This window comes from Leopardus geoffroyi, chromosome E2 (assembly GCF_018350155.1).
Source record: "Leopardus geoffroyi isolate Oge1 chromosome E2, O.geoffroyi_Oge1_pat1.0, whole genome shotgun sequence".
In the NCBI taxonomy this organism is placed as follows: domain Eukaryota; kingdom Metazoa; phylum Chordata; class Mammalia; order Carnivora; family Felidae; genus Leopardus; species Leopardus geoffroyi.
Genome location: NC_059335.1, coordinates 12,637,127 through 12,649,933, shown reverse-complemented (window position 1 = coordinate 12,649,933; position 12,807 = coordinate 12,637,127). Strand labels below are relative to the sequence as shown.

The 12,807-nt window shown below is 51.8% G+C and overlaps 1 long non-coding RNA gene across 1 annotated transcript; it reads left to right on the top strand.

Annotated features, from left to right (window-relative positions):
- Positions 1 to 1,259: 1,259 nt before the first annotated feature.
- LOC123578839 lies at positions 1,260 to 4,158 on the top strand. Its single transcript, XR_006702530.1, has 3 exons — positions 1,260 to 1,423; positions 1,699 to 1,845; positions 3,319 to 4,158. It is a non-coding gene; the product is annotated as an uncharacterized LOC123578839 (long non-coding RNA).
- Positions 4,159 to 12,807: the final 8,649 nt, after the last annotated feature.

The window sequence follows — 12,807 nt, the reverse complement described above, 5'->3', positions numbered from 1 at the left end:
TTTAAGTAAATGAAATGTTAAAAAAAAAGACGTGATGCCACATTTGTTATAGGTACTTATTGCTGAATAACAAATCAGCTTAAGATAGAGTGGCTTAATGAGACACAAAAGGACAAATACAGCGTGACTCCTCTTATAAGAGACACCCTAGAGTAGTCAAAATAACAGAATGGTGCTAGTTTTTAGTATTGCAAAACGAAAGCGTTCTAGAGACCTGTTACCTAACAATGTAAATATAGTTAATACCACTCATAGTACACTTACAAAGGCCTAGGAGGGTACATTTTTTATTAGGTGGGTTTTTTTGGGGGGGTGGGGAGGGCGCAAGGAAAAACAACGCGTTGTGGCTACAAAAAAACCATGCTTTATTACTTCTCACTATTCTGTGCGTTGACGAGGCCCAGCTGGGCAGGTCTCCTCCTCCAAGGGGTGAGGTTCCCCCTGGGGCTGCATTCCGCTGGGAACCCGGCTGGGGCTGGAATGTTCAGTACGGCCTCCTGCTTTCCGGGGCCTCTGTCCGTGTGGTCTATCATCAGTGGCCTTGCTGAGCCTCTTTCCAAAATGGTGGCTGGCTTCCGAGAAGCAAGAGGTAGAAGCCACGGGCTTCGTAAGAGAGGAGCCCAGAACTGACACTGTGTCGCTCCTGCCACGGGTCTATTGATCAGAGCAAGTCACAAGGCCAGCTCCGGGTTAAGGGGTGAGGAAACGGATTCCACCTCTTGATGTGGGTGTGGTAAGTGAAGATACAGAGATGCATGTGGGGTGGGAGAGACCGTTGCAGCCATCTTGGTTTCTACGTCAACATTCTGGGCAAGGAGCCTGCTAAGGCCCCTGTCCGTCTGCCCCATAAAGGGAAAAACTAGACCCTTCGGTCATTGGGAAGGGGCGTTGAACTGGAAACCTGCTTTTCTCTGTCTTTTAGCTACGTAAGTGGGGTTGGTAAGGTTAGTGTGCCATGTGAACAGTTCTAGGATCCTTGAGAACTTTCTGGCTAAGCTCGCGAGGTTATCATAGACAGGTTGGGAGACATCACAGGTACAGAGACGTCCTGTTCATTGGAGCCCTAACTGGACAAGGCGGAGGAAGGAAGGCTTTTGAGCCGTGTGTCTTGATGACCGGTGACAGGCTTTGAGTGTATTAGGGCGGACCGTCAGGCGAAGTGAATGTCAAAAACGGCACCCAGAGGGATTTGGGAGCTTCCAGTGAGGGGGTGGCTTATGGTTGCCTTTCCCGTAAGCCTGCCCCCCACATCTCTCAGCCTTAGGGAAAGGTGACTCTGTCGTCTGGAGAAGCGGCTCCTGTGTGGCCCTCAGGGACTGCCTATTTGGCAGCTCTGTCTCTGCCTTCACCTCCAGCGTGGACTTTGCCTTCCAGATCAACTCCACCTGTTGCCAAGGCAACTGCCAAGCACTCACTCCTCCCGGTATGCCGCCGCCACCGGAAAGCAGTCAGGGGGTGGCCACGGAAGTGGTGGGGTGCTCTGGAGGAGAGTTTGTCCTGAGTCGAGGAAGGCAGGCAGGCGGGAGCCCCCCCCCCCCCCCCCCCCGCCCAGTTCCGCAGCCGGGCTGCCTGAAGTCACCCTGACCCCAGCTAATTGGGCAAATGTCAATAAGGTCATGCCCCTGCGGGAGGGCCTGTAAGTGCACAGAGGGTCCTGGAGGTCCTGAGAGGTCCTGACTGTCAGCCTCCCCTTTACAGAAGGGGTGCCAGACTCACACCCCCTGAGCGGGTTCCTGTGTCCTACATGTCCTAACGGCCACCCGGGGCCCTGCAATTCCTCCTTCTACGTGCAGTGTCCCATCGGGGAGACTGAATGTGTCCAGCTGGACCTGCTGTCTATAGAAGGTAATATACACGTGTGTACGTGCATGCGTGGGCCCGTGAGTAAGCCTGAGTGCACAGGTTTTGGATTCGGGCATTGCTTGGGTTTGGGGTCTCTAACTTATAGGACGGCTATGGGAATTAGGGGCACCTGGGTGGCTCGGCTCATGCTCTCACGGCTCAGCTTGTGGGTGGGAGCCCCGCCTTGGGCTCGCTGCTGTCAGCGGGAGCCTGCTTGGGATCCTCCGGGCCGCACGTACGAGCTCTCTCTCTCAAAAATAAACTTTTAAAGAAGACTGTTGTGGGAATTAAATAAGATAATCCATGAGACTTCTGGATGAGTGCTGTCCAAAAGGAATACGGGGTAAGCCACGTGTAGCATTTAAATTTTCCGAGTAGCCACATTAAAAAGTAACGAGTCAGAGATGACATTAATTTGGTAATATTTTTTTGTGCACCCCACCGTATTCAATGGCTGTCATTGCAACACGCGATGCGATCGATGTAAGAAATTATAAATGAGACAGGTTACATTCTTTTTTTTTTTGGCTACTAAGCCTTTGGAATCTGGTGTGGATTTTATATTCACAGCACGTTTCGGTTCAAACCGGCCACATGTCTAGCGCTCAACAGCCATATGGGGCTAGTGGCTACTGGATTGAAAATTCGAGACAGTAAGCGCTATATACGGCATTTCAGTGAATCTAAGACCGTCATGGCTCTCTGTGAGGAAATATACTCCAGTTCAGGGCACCCTGAGACAAAACACAGACTGTGCTGGGAGGCTAACGGGTCACTCACGCACTGAACCATGAGCTCATGACCTGAGCCGAAGTCCCATGCTCAACCCAACGAGCCACCCAGGCGCCCCTCCAGACATTTCTTTAAAAGAGAAAGACTTAATGGGGCCCCTGGGGGGCTCAGTCAGTTGAGCGGCTGACTCTTGATTTCCGCTCAGGTCATGATCTCACAGTTTGTGGGTTCCAGCCCCGCATCTGGCTCTGTGCTGACAGTGCAGAGCCTGCTTGGGACTCTCTCTCTTCCTCTCTCTGCCTGCATGCCCACTCGCTCTCTCTCTCTCTCTCTCTCTCTCTCAAAATAAATAAATAAAGTTAAAATAATTTTTAAAAATGGAAAAAAAAAAAAAACAATGAAAGGCACAGCCCAGACCCCAGGTTGAGGATCCCAACATTTCCGGTGAGTTTTCCCCAAAGACATGGATCCGAGGGTCTGTCATCCCTCAGGGCTGGCCCGCTGCCATGTGTCCTGTCGGATGTGACAGTCTGGTCTTTTAGGAAACCCTGGCGACGCAGGCAGATCCCAGGGGGCTGGAGGGAGTTGCCGGGAAGTGGGCTTATTCTGGGAGCCCGGAAGCCCGGGCGCGGGGATGGGAGGGGGGTGGCCGGGGTGACTCGCGGTGGCAGGCGCACGTGGGCACGGGCACGGAGGACACCTGCCCGCTCATCCTCACCTGCGTCCTCACCCGCGTCCCCGCAGGCAGCCAGAACGTGACCCTGCGCGGCTGCGGCTCCCAAAACCTGTGCGGGGTCTCCGCCGCCACCGCCAAGGCGCTGCTGACGTTCCCCGGCCACCGGCTGGCCCACCAGCCCCACTGCAGCACCACCCGGCGCGCCATCCTGGAATCCGAGTGCCCCTCTGGCGCGCCGCCTGGCCTCCCCCTCGCCCGGTCCGTGCTGCTGGTGGCCCTGGGCTTCCTGGCCCTCTCCTGAGCAGTCCCGCCTCCACCCTAACCCTCCACCACCCTCGCCCGGCAGCCACTCAACCCCGCTTGCTTCCCACCTCGCTAGAGGGCGCCCTGGCTCCCCTCCCCTTCCACGTTTCTAGGCCTGGAAGCTTCCGGTGAGAAAAGTCAGAAGGACTGAGCCTCCTCCCTCAGACTAAGGGCTTCCCCAAGGCAAGTCCTCTTGCTTAACACCAGGGTCCCAAAGGATGCAGCTCCTCCCTCCTACTAGGCTGTACTTCTCAGACCTCAGACTAGAGAGGCCTCTGCGGACACACAATCTTCATATGGGGGGGGGGGGGGGGAGGGGTGTGCAAAGACTAAGCCTCTTTCCTCAAACTAGGGGGTCTCCAACACCTGGCCATTCCCTTAGACTAGGGCTGTGTCTGTTTTCCTGAACATTGGGAAACAGCCCCTTCTGTCTTCCTCTTTAGGGTTTAGCAAAGTCCTGGGCAGCTGAGATGGGGCTTCAGGACCAAATACACCCCCTTCCCAGGCTTGTAGAGCAGCCCATTCTATCCCCACCAGGGGCCCTCTTCTATCTGGGTTCAGCCTCCCCTCTGTAACCAAATCTGAATGAACCGCATCCCACAATACCAAGTGGCTTGGGTTTCCTTCTTCTGACTTCCGAAGCCTCAAACAGGGCCTTGATGTGGTCTACTCTCTCTCCTCTGGGGATTCTGGGACCCGAGGGGACCTACAGATGACACTGTCTAGCAGCCAAGGTGGGCGTGAGAGCAAATGCTCAGTCTGGAGTGAGTGTTTTTATTTTATTTTATTTTATTTATTATTATTTTTTAATGTTTATTTATTTTTGAGACAGAGAGAGACAGAGCATGAACGGGGGAGGGTCAGAGAGAGAGGGAGACACAGAATCTGAAGCAGGCTCCAGCTCTGAGCTGTCAGCACAGAGCCCGACGCGGGGCTCGAACTCACGGACCGCGAGATCATGACCTGAGCCGAAGTCGGACGCTTAACCGACTGAGCCACCCAGGCGCCCCGAATTTTATTTTATTTTTTATTTTACATCTTATCTTATCTAAGTGTAATCTGGAGTAGGACCTGTGAATCTGCATTTCTTTATTTTTTAATGTTTATTTCTTTTTGAGAGAGAGTGTGAGTAGAGGAGGAACAGAGAGAGAAGGAGACACAGAATCCGAAGCAGGTTCCAGGCTCTGGGCTGTCAGCCCAGAGTCCAACTCGGGGCTTGAACTTGTGAACTGCAAGGTCATGATCTGAGCAGAAGTGGGAGGCTTAATTGACTGAGCCCCCCCCAGGTGCCCTGTGAGTGTCATTTTAGAGCAAGCATCGGACCCAAAGGATTTAGCTGTGAGGTGAAGATGGGGGTGGGGGGAGGGCAGGAACCATTTGCTTTTGGCTGAACGTAATACAAAGTCCAACAAAAAGAACTCAAAGCATTCGCATGGCATGAATTGGACAAATATTTATTGATCACAGGCGATACACATCAAGCCCAGTTCTAGACACTGAGGGTACATAGTAAAGAAAGCTCTCTGCTCTCAGGAGGGTTTATGTTTCAGTGGCAGAGACAGATAATAAACACAGTGCAGGGAAGAGAAATGGGAGGGCTGTAAAGGGGTGTGGTTTTGTTTGTTTGTTTTTCGAGAGGTCTCAGGAAGGCGACATCTGAGCAGAGGGCCATGCGGATGTGTGGGGTGTGGATGGCGGCACCCCAGGCAGAGGGAGCTGTAAGGGCAGAGGCCCTGAGGAAGGAGCAGTAAGGAATACCTAATACACAACTGAACAGAGAGAATGGAGGTAGGGGTACCCAGGGGTCATTCATTCCACAGGTCAGAGGAGCCACTGAAGACCCATCTTGCTGCCCTGCCGCCCTCAGTATGTGGGTGTCTGCACGATGATGGCTGTAGCGGCAGCATCATGCCCTCCTACAACCATATCCAAAGCTGGAAGAGGTGGCCTCCATTCTTGTCTTCCCAGAAACCCCGTCCCCTGGCAGACATTCCCCGTGTCCGTTGTCCAGAACGGAGCCAGCCAATCCCTGTCAAGGTGATGGCAATCCCAGTTGCCTTTGTCTAATCAAGATTCAGTCTCTGAGGTTGACAGAGCCCCCAGCCCCCTCATTAGGTACATGGCTGCCCCCAGATTCTGCACAAACTAGGGTTCTGTTAGCAAAGAAGAATCGGGGGATAGACGAACAGGAGTCAGCCAGGAAAAGAAAAGCAACCTAGGTGTTTCAATAGGGGTTCAATAAGGGGGGTTGAGTTCATAATGCTGGAAGGACCAGGAGAGCAAAAGAGGGAAGGAAGGGGAGCTGGAGAGCAGTGAGGAAGAAAGGAAGATATTCCAGGCACAAATCACTCCAACACCAACCGGCATAAAACAACTCAGGAGTAGGAGTTTGGGGATGGCCTGTGTCTGCTGCATGATGTGCATTGGCTGGGGTGGTTTGAGGCCGTCTGGAGGCGCATCCACTCACAACTTTGACGGTTGATGCGGGCTGCTGGCTGAGACCTTTGGGGGGCTATATATAGCTGGACACCTCCAGGGGGCTTCCCTGCATGGCTTGGACTTGCTCACAACATGCGGTCTTGGCTTGTGGGAGGTAGAATTCTAAGCCCTCCCCGCCCCCACCAATTTCCACCCTAATCCCTGGGACCGTGAAGGTGATGAGATTCAACACGTGTGACAATATGTGATATGCCAAAAGGGATTTGCAAATGGAATTAGATTTGCAGATGAGTTGATTTTGAGATCATCGAAGAGGTGATGGGGGGGTGGTGCTTCATCTACTCACATAAGCCCTTGAAAAGCAGAGAGTTTTCGCTGGCTGGTAGCAGAAGTCAGATTTGAAGCATGAAAAGGATGATGTGGCATTGCTGGTTTAAAGTTGGAGGGGGTTGTGTGGAAAGGACCCGGGAGCAGCCCCCAGGGGCCAAGAGTGACCCCCAGCCGAGAGCCAGCAAGAACCTGGGGACCTCGGTCCTCCGAACGCAAGGAACTGGATTCTGCCAAGAACCGAGTGAGCCCGAAAGAGGATCCCAAGCCCCAGATAAGAGCCCAGCCCAGCCAAGACCTTGCTTTCAGCCTTGCGAGGTCCTAAGCAGAGAACCCAGCTGAGCCCACCCCTACTTTCGACCTCCAGAACTGTGAGATTCTTAACGGGCACTATTTTAAGGGGATCAATCTGGGGTGATTTGTTACTCAGCCATAGATGCCCCTGGGTGAGCATCCCAAGAGAGAGAAACCGTGCTGCCCACTATGACCTGGGCTCGGAGGTCGAAAAGCACCCCTTCTGCTATGCTGTATTCGTCCAGGTTCAAGGGAAGAGGAGACCGCGTCCACTCTTGATGGCGAGTGACAGTCACAAGGTTCCACGGCAAGTGACAGTCACAAGGTTCTGAAAGAGCATATAGATACTGGCGTGGTCTTTTTTTTTTTTTTTTTTTTGAGAATTGCAATTTCCATAGGAAGCGCCCCAGAGACTAGCAAATGCAGGAAGCAGCTCCCACGTCCAGGGCTGGGGAAGCCAAAGGGAGCAGGTGGTCTTAGCACAAGTGAGGAGCCCCCTTGCTGCTGTACTGCGGGCGGCTTGTCCCGGAACCACGGATTGGGGGGGGGGGGTGCTGTGTGGCCAGGGCTGGGGCCACACAGGAGGCATCACAGCCAGATCCATGGATGCTGCCAGAAGCAGGGGTGGGAGAAGGCCCGTTTTACCCCCCGACCTGGAGTGCTTCCTGTTTGCAGAAGTCAGGTGGCAAAGGAGCCTGGGAGATGTAGTTTTCAAACTCCCAGCCTGAGCATTACAGGGCAGAGAGGGGTGCACACTGAGGGACGCTAAGGGGCCCCAGGCAAATAACAATGACGTTGGGCAGGTCCCTTCCTCTGTCTCAGTCCCAGTTTCCTCATCTGTAAAATGGGAGTAGTCATTGCTCCTGGAAAAGGGAATGTCTATACATAGTACTTAGCAGATAATAAGCGTTCGGCGAATGGGAGTTGTTAAAATGCTGCTTAGCTTAGCTTAGGCTGCCGTAACCAAACACCACAGACTCGGCGGCTTACACGACACACATTTGCTCACAATTCTGGAGGGCAGGGGGTCAGTGTGGTTGGGCTTCGGTGAGGCCCCCTCCTCCTGGTTTCCAGACCGACCCTTTTCTCACTTTGTCCTCGCATGGCAGAGACAGGGAGCCCGTTCTGGTGTTTCCTCCTTTCCTGCAAGGACACTAATTATCTCCGAGGCTCCACTTCCAAATACCATCACGTTGTGGGGCTAGGGCGTCACCATATGAATCTGGGTGGCGGAGGGGCGGGGACACAAACATTCAGTGGCTAACAGTGTTGGGAGGAAAAAGGAAGTACTGTTTGTAGTGAGACCATGTTGGGTGTTTCATATCATTTATCTTATTTAATACCCTATGATGTAGGCATTATAGACGGTCATTCTGCAGATGAGGGACAGAGACCTCTGAGTCTCCAACCTCCAGGTCACGCGTCAAGAAGCCGGACTCATCTGTGGCTACTGACTCATGATTCCCGTGGACTGAAGTGTCACCAGGCCCAGTGTTGCCGGATGGGGACGTCCTTGTAGGGACTCTGAAGTTGAGGGCAGAAGCAGCATCACGAGTCGGTTCTGGGCGGAAGCTTGAGTAAGAGCCTCTTCTGTCCGCCGTGATGTCTGCAAGGTGCCAGACAGGATCCATCAGCCCTGCGCGCGGGTGACATGCCGTGAGAACGGGAAGTAAACTGTGGTGCTGTCGCAAGCCACCAAGAGGTCGGGCTGTTTGTCGCTGTGGCATCATCTGGCCCATTCTGATTAGTATAGAGATCACAAAGGGAACTGAAGGCCCCACGTGGGGCCAGAGTTCCCACATCTAGGGAACCCAAACCGCTGCCCTAGAGGGGGTAGTGGTTAAGATCTCTGGACTCAGACCCGGGTTCGTAGGGTGACTTCGCAAGTTCTCTGTGGTGCGACCTCGGAAGAGTCTCGTAACGTCTCTGAGCTTCATGTTCCCATTTGGCATAGGGAGATAGTAGGTTGACCTCCTGGGGTGCCTGGATGGCTAAGTCACTTAAGCTTCTGACTCTTGGTTTCAGCTTAGGTCATGATCTCATGAATCGTGGGGTCGAGCCCCACGTGGGGCTCCCAGCCTACTTGGGATTCTCTCTCTCTCTCTCTCTCTCTCTCTCTCAAAATGAATAAATAGGTGCAACTGGGTGACTCAGTTGGTTAAGCTTCTTCCCACTTCGGCTCAGGTCATGATCTCACAGTTTGTGGGTTCAAGCCCCACATCGGTCTCTGTGCCAACAGCTCAGGGCCTGGAGCCTGCTTCAGATTCTATGCCTTTCTCTCTCTCTGCCTCTCCCCCACTCGTGCCCTGTCTCTCTCTCTCTCTCTCTCTCTCTCTCTCTCTCAAAAATAAATAAACACACAAAAAATCAAAATGCATAAATAAACTTAAAAGAAATAGTTTGACCTCCCATTGTCATAAGGTGTGCAAAGCATAAGGCTTGGCATGTCCTAAACTTTCAAAAGCTGGAAGCAGTCGTCTCCTAGGGTGTTAATCATCATGACAGCTGTCCTATTATTTACCCATATTGTGTAAAAGAGGAAACTGAGGCTCGCAGGAGAAAGGAAGGACGGCTAGTAAGTGGCAGCTGTGGGATTTGAACCCACATCTGCCTGACTCTAGGGGATGAACTTTTCCCCTGTTAAACACTGAGGAAATGTCAACACACACGCAAAAGTAGAGGAAATAGTACAATGAACCTTCAAGTATCTACCCCCTGCCTCCACAGCCCCTGTGTCAAAAATTATCCACGTTCTGCCAATTATCTCTTCTTTCCCTTCCTCTTCCTCCTTCCCTCCCTCCCTCCTCTCCTCCATATCTTCCTTTCCTCCTCTTCCCTCCATCTGTCCTCTCTTCCTCCCCCCCCTTCCTTCCTCCTCCCCCCTCCTCCCTTCCTTCTGCTTTGTGCTGAGTAGTTCTAAAACAAATCCCAGACATCACCTTTCACCCAGAAATACTTCAGCGGGCCTCAGAGCCTGCACGCATAACCTCTGCGTTACGTGTCCTTCCTGGGAGAGAGAATGGACTAGAATAGAGCAGCCGAGAGCTTCCCTGACCTGCCTCCATCCATTAGCAAAGGACCCCAGAATGTCCTCGGCCTCCAGGGGAGATCCCCCCTCGCCCCCGCGGGGCTGTGGTATTCTTCTCAAGTCCTCACAGAAAAATCATATCAGAAGTGCCTCCTTCCATGTGCAGACGAGAGTCACAGCAAAGAGAGAGACGGCGGTCAAGAGTGTGGACTCTGGTACCAGTCTGTCCGGGTTCAAACACCGGCTTTGCCGGCTACTAGTTTTGTGACCTTGGGGGACGACCATACGTGCACAGAAGTCAGAGTTCAATACAAGTAAATAATAGCCTTTAAAAAAAAGTGTATTTATTTTGAGAGGGGGCGGGAGGGGCAGAGAGAGAGAGAGAGAGAGAGAGAGAGAAAGAATCCCAAGCAGGCTTGCAGGGTCAGCACAGAGCCCAGCCTGGGGCTTGAACTCGAAAAACTCTGAGATCATGACCTAAGCCAAAACCAAGAGTCAGATGCTTAACTGACTGAGCCATCCAGCCACCCCTCCCTCCCATGTCAAAAAACCCCCCTGTATACCACAATGCGCATGTACGTGTGTGTATGTATCTACACATACACTGATATCTGATATCAACGTGTGCATATGTATGTATTTATATGTATTTATGTATAGAATGTCTATATGGGAATATTTGACTTTGGGGAATAACAGAAGGAGTTCCGTGAGGCTCTTACCATGAAATCCCGGGGAAGGGGGAGGTCTGTGGGGGGAGTCTACGGGGAAGAAAGAGGGAGAACAGAGAAAAGGAAAAGGGAAAAAATTCAAAGCATGGACATTTGTAGCAAAATTATAGGTATCATGTTCTGGGACGCCGGGGTGGCTCAGTCGGTTAAGTGTCTAACTTCGGCTCAGGTCATGATCTCACGGTTTGGGAGTTCGGTTTGTGAGTTCGAGCCCCGCCTCGGGGGCTGAGCTGTCGGCACAGAGCCTGGAGCCCGCTTCGGAGTCTGTGTCTCCCTCTCTCTCTGCCCTCCACCACTCATGCTCTGTCTCTCTCAAAAATAAATAAACATTAAAAAAAAATTTTTTTTTTTTTAAAGGAAAAAGCAAGTACCGTGTTCAAGGTAGCGCTTGTCTCGGGAGAGGAAAGAGGAGTGAAAGGCGTGTGGTCAGGGAAGGGGCCGCTGGGGATTGTAGCTGTTTTGATGCTTTTTGTCCACTGAGCGCTAAGAGATGCTACTTATACTCTATTTGTTTTTGTATGTTCTAAGTAATTTGTAACTCATTAAAAAAACTTGAATAATATACTCACATTGGTGCCCGTAGAGGAAATCAGGAATGTACAATAGAATTAAACTCTCGGCCTGGCTAGCCACCCCTCCCCCACCCCCACCCACCCTCCCCACCGACTCCAGGGTCATGGTCATCAGATAAGCATTTCCTGAGCACCTCTGCAGGCTCCCAGTTCAGCCGAGGTGGGTCATATCCTGGCCCCATCCCCTGGGCCTCCAATCTCACAGAAACATCATCTTCCTTCCTCGCCCCAACCCCCCCCCCCCCCCCGCCCCGCTCCGCCTCCACCCCTGCATCTGCACCTTAGAGCAGACATCCTCTAGACAGGAGGCCGTACTGGGTAGCAGGAAGAAAGGAGCTTTTGGGGCCAAACACACATCCGCGCTGTGTGACCCAAAGGGCGCTCCCCCTCCCCAGTGATAATAGTTAAAGGCTATTATTTGGGGCGCCTGGGTAGCTCAGTTGGTTGAGTCTCACTCTTGGTTTTGGCTCAGGATCTCATGATCTCATGGTTTGTGGGTTCGAGCCCTGGGTTGGGCTCTGCTCTGGCAGGCAGTGTAGAGTCTGCTTGGGATTTTCTGTCTCTGCCCTTCCTCTCCACAAAAGAAAGAGAGTGGTGGGGTGGGGTGGGGGGGCAGGCAGAGAGAGAGAGGAGGACAGAGGATCTGAAGCGGGTTCTGTGCTGACAGCAGAGAGCCTGATGTGGGGCTGGAACCCATGAACCATGAGATCATGACCTCAGCTGAAACCAAGAGGTGGACACTTAACAGATTGAGCCACCCAGGTGCCCCTAAAAAATGTCAGATGCATTTTAAAAGTTTGGATGATCTATCCCTTCAATGCATTGAAAGACAATTCTAAAATATATAATGAAATGGAATCGAAAGTTAAAAATGAAAAGACATGGTGAATAGGGGAGGGGTGGGAATTCAAGGAGCATCTTCCCCTGCCTTTCTTGGTGTCACATTTACCCAGGTGAAGTCTCCTGGACATCCCTTCTCCCCGACAGACTCCAGGAAGCAGTCAGTTAAATCACTTCAGCCCTCAAACGTCTAGGAGATAGATTTTCAGGAGAAGGGATATGGGCCGGAGGGAACGAATGTATTTAATTCATTAACGGGTGTTGTCAGCCTGGCTTCAAGTGTTTCTTCTTTAGCCTGACCTCATGAGGGCCACCTGATTCTCTCCTGCAAACAGACCTTGACTTCCCAGCCCTCCCCCTTTGCCTATCACCTTCAAGAAACAGCCCTGCCCTATCTCTCGGCTTCCGACCAATGCTGTGCTGAGCCATATCGGAGCCTGATGAAAAAGGCCCTGTATACTTGCTTTGGGTTCTTTTTTAATGGTCATTATTTTTCCAGAACACTAAAGTAGTTGAAAAAAATATTGAAAAAATATAAACGGAGTATATTAAAACTCATGATATTTTTAGTTAACGTATTTCTACCAAGACAGAATTTAACATAATTTTATTTCACTGTAAGTCAATTAAAACTTATTTATTTATTAAAAAAATTTTTTTAACACTTATTTATTTTTGCGAGACACAGAGAGACAGAGCGCAAGTGGGGGAGGGAAAGAGAGAGAGAGAGAGGGAGACTCAGAATCCGGAGCAGGCTCCAGGCTCTGAGCTGTCAGCCCAGAGCCTGATGCAGGGCTTGAACTCACAGACGGCGAGATCCTGACCTGCGCCGAAGTTGGATGCTTAACTGACTGAGTCACCCAGGTGCCCCATAAAGCCATGTTTTAGGCCACTAAATGGCCAAGTGATTTGGGGGAGGGAGTGTGCTATTTTTGATAGAGTGGTCTGGTAAGGCCTGTCTGAGAAAGTGACATTGCATTTGAGCAGAGGTCTGAGTGAAGTAAGGAAACAAACCGTGGAGAC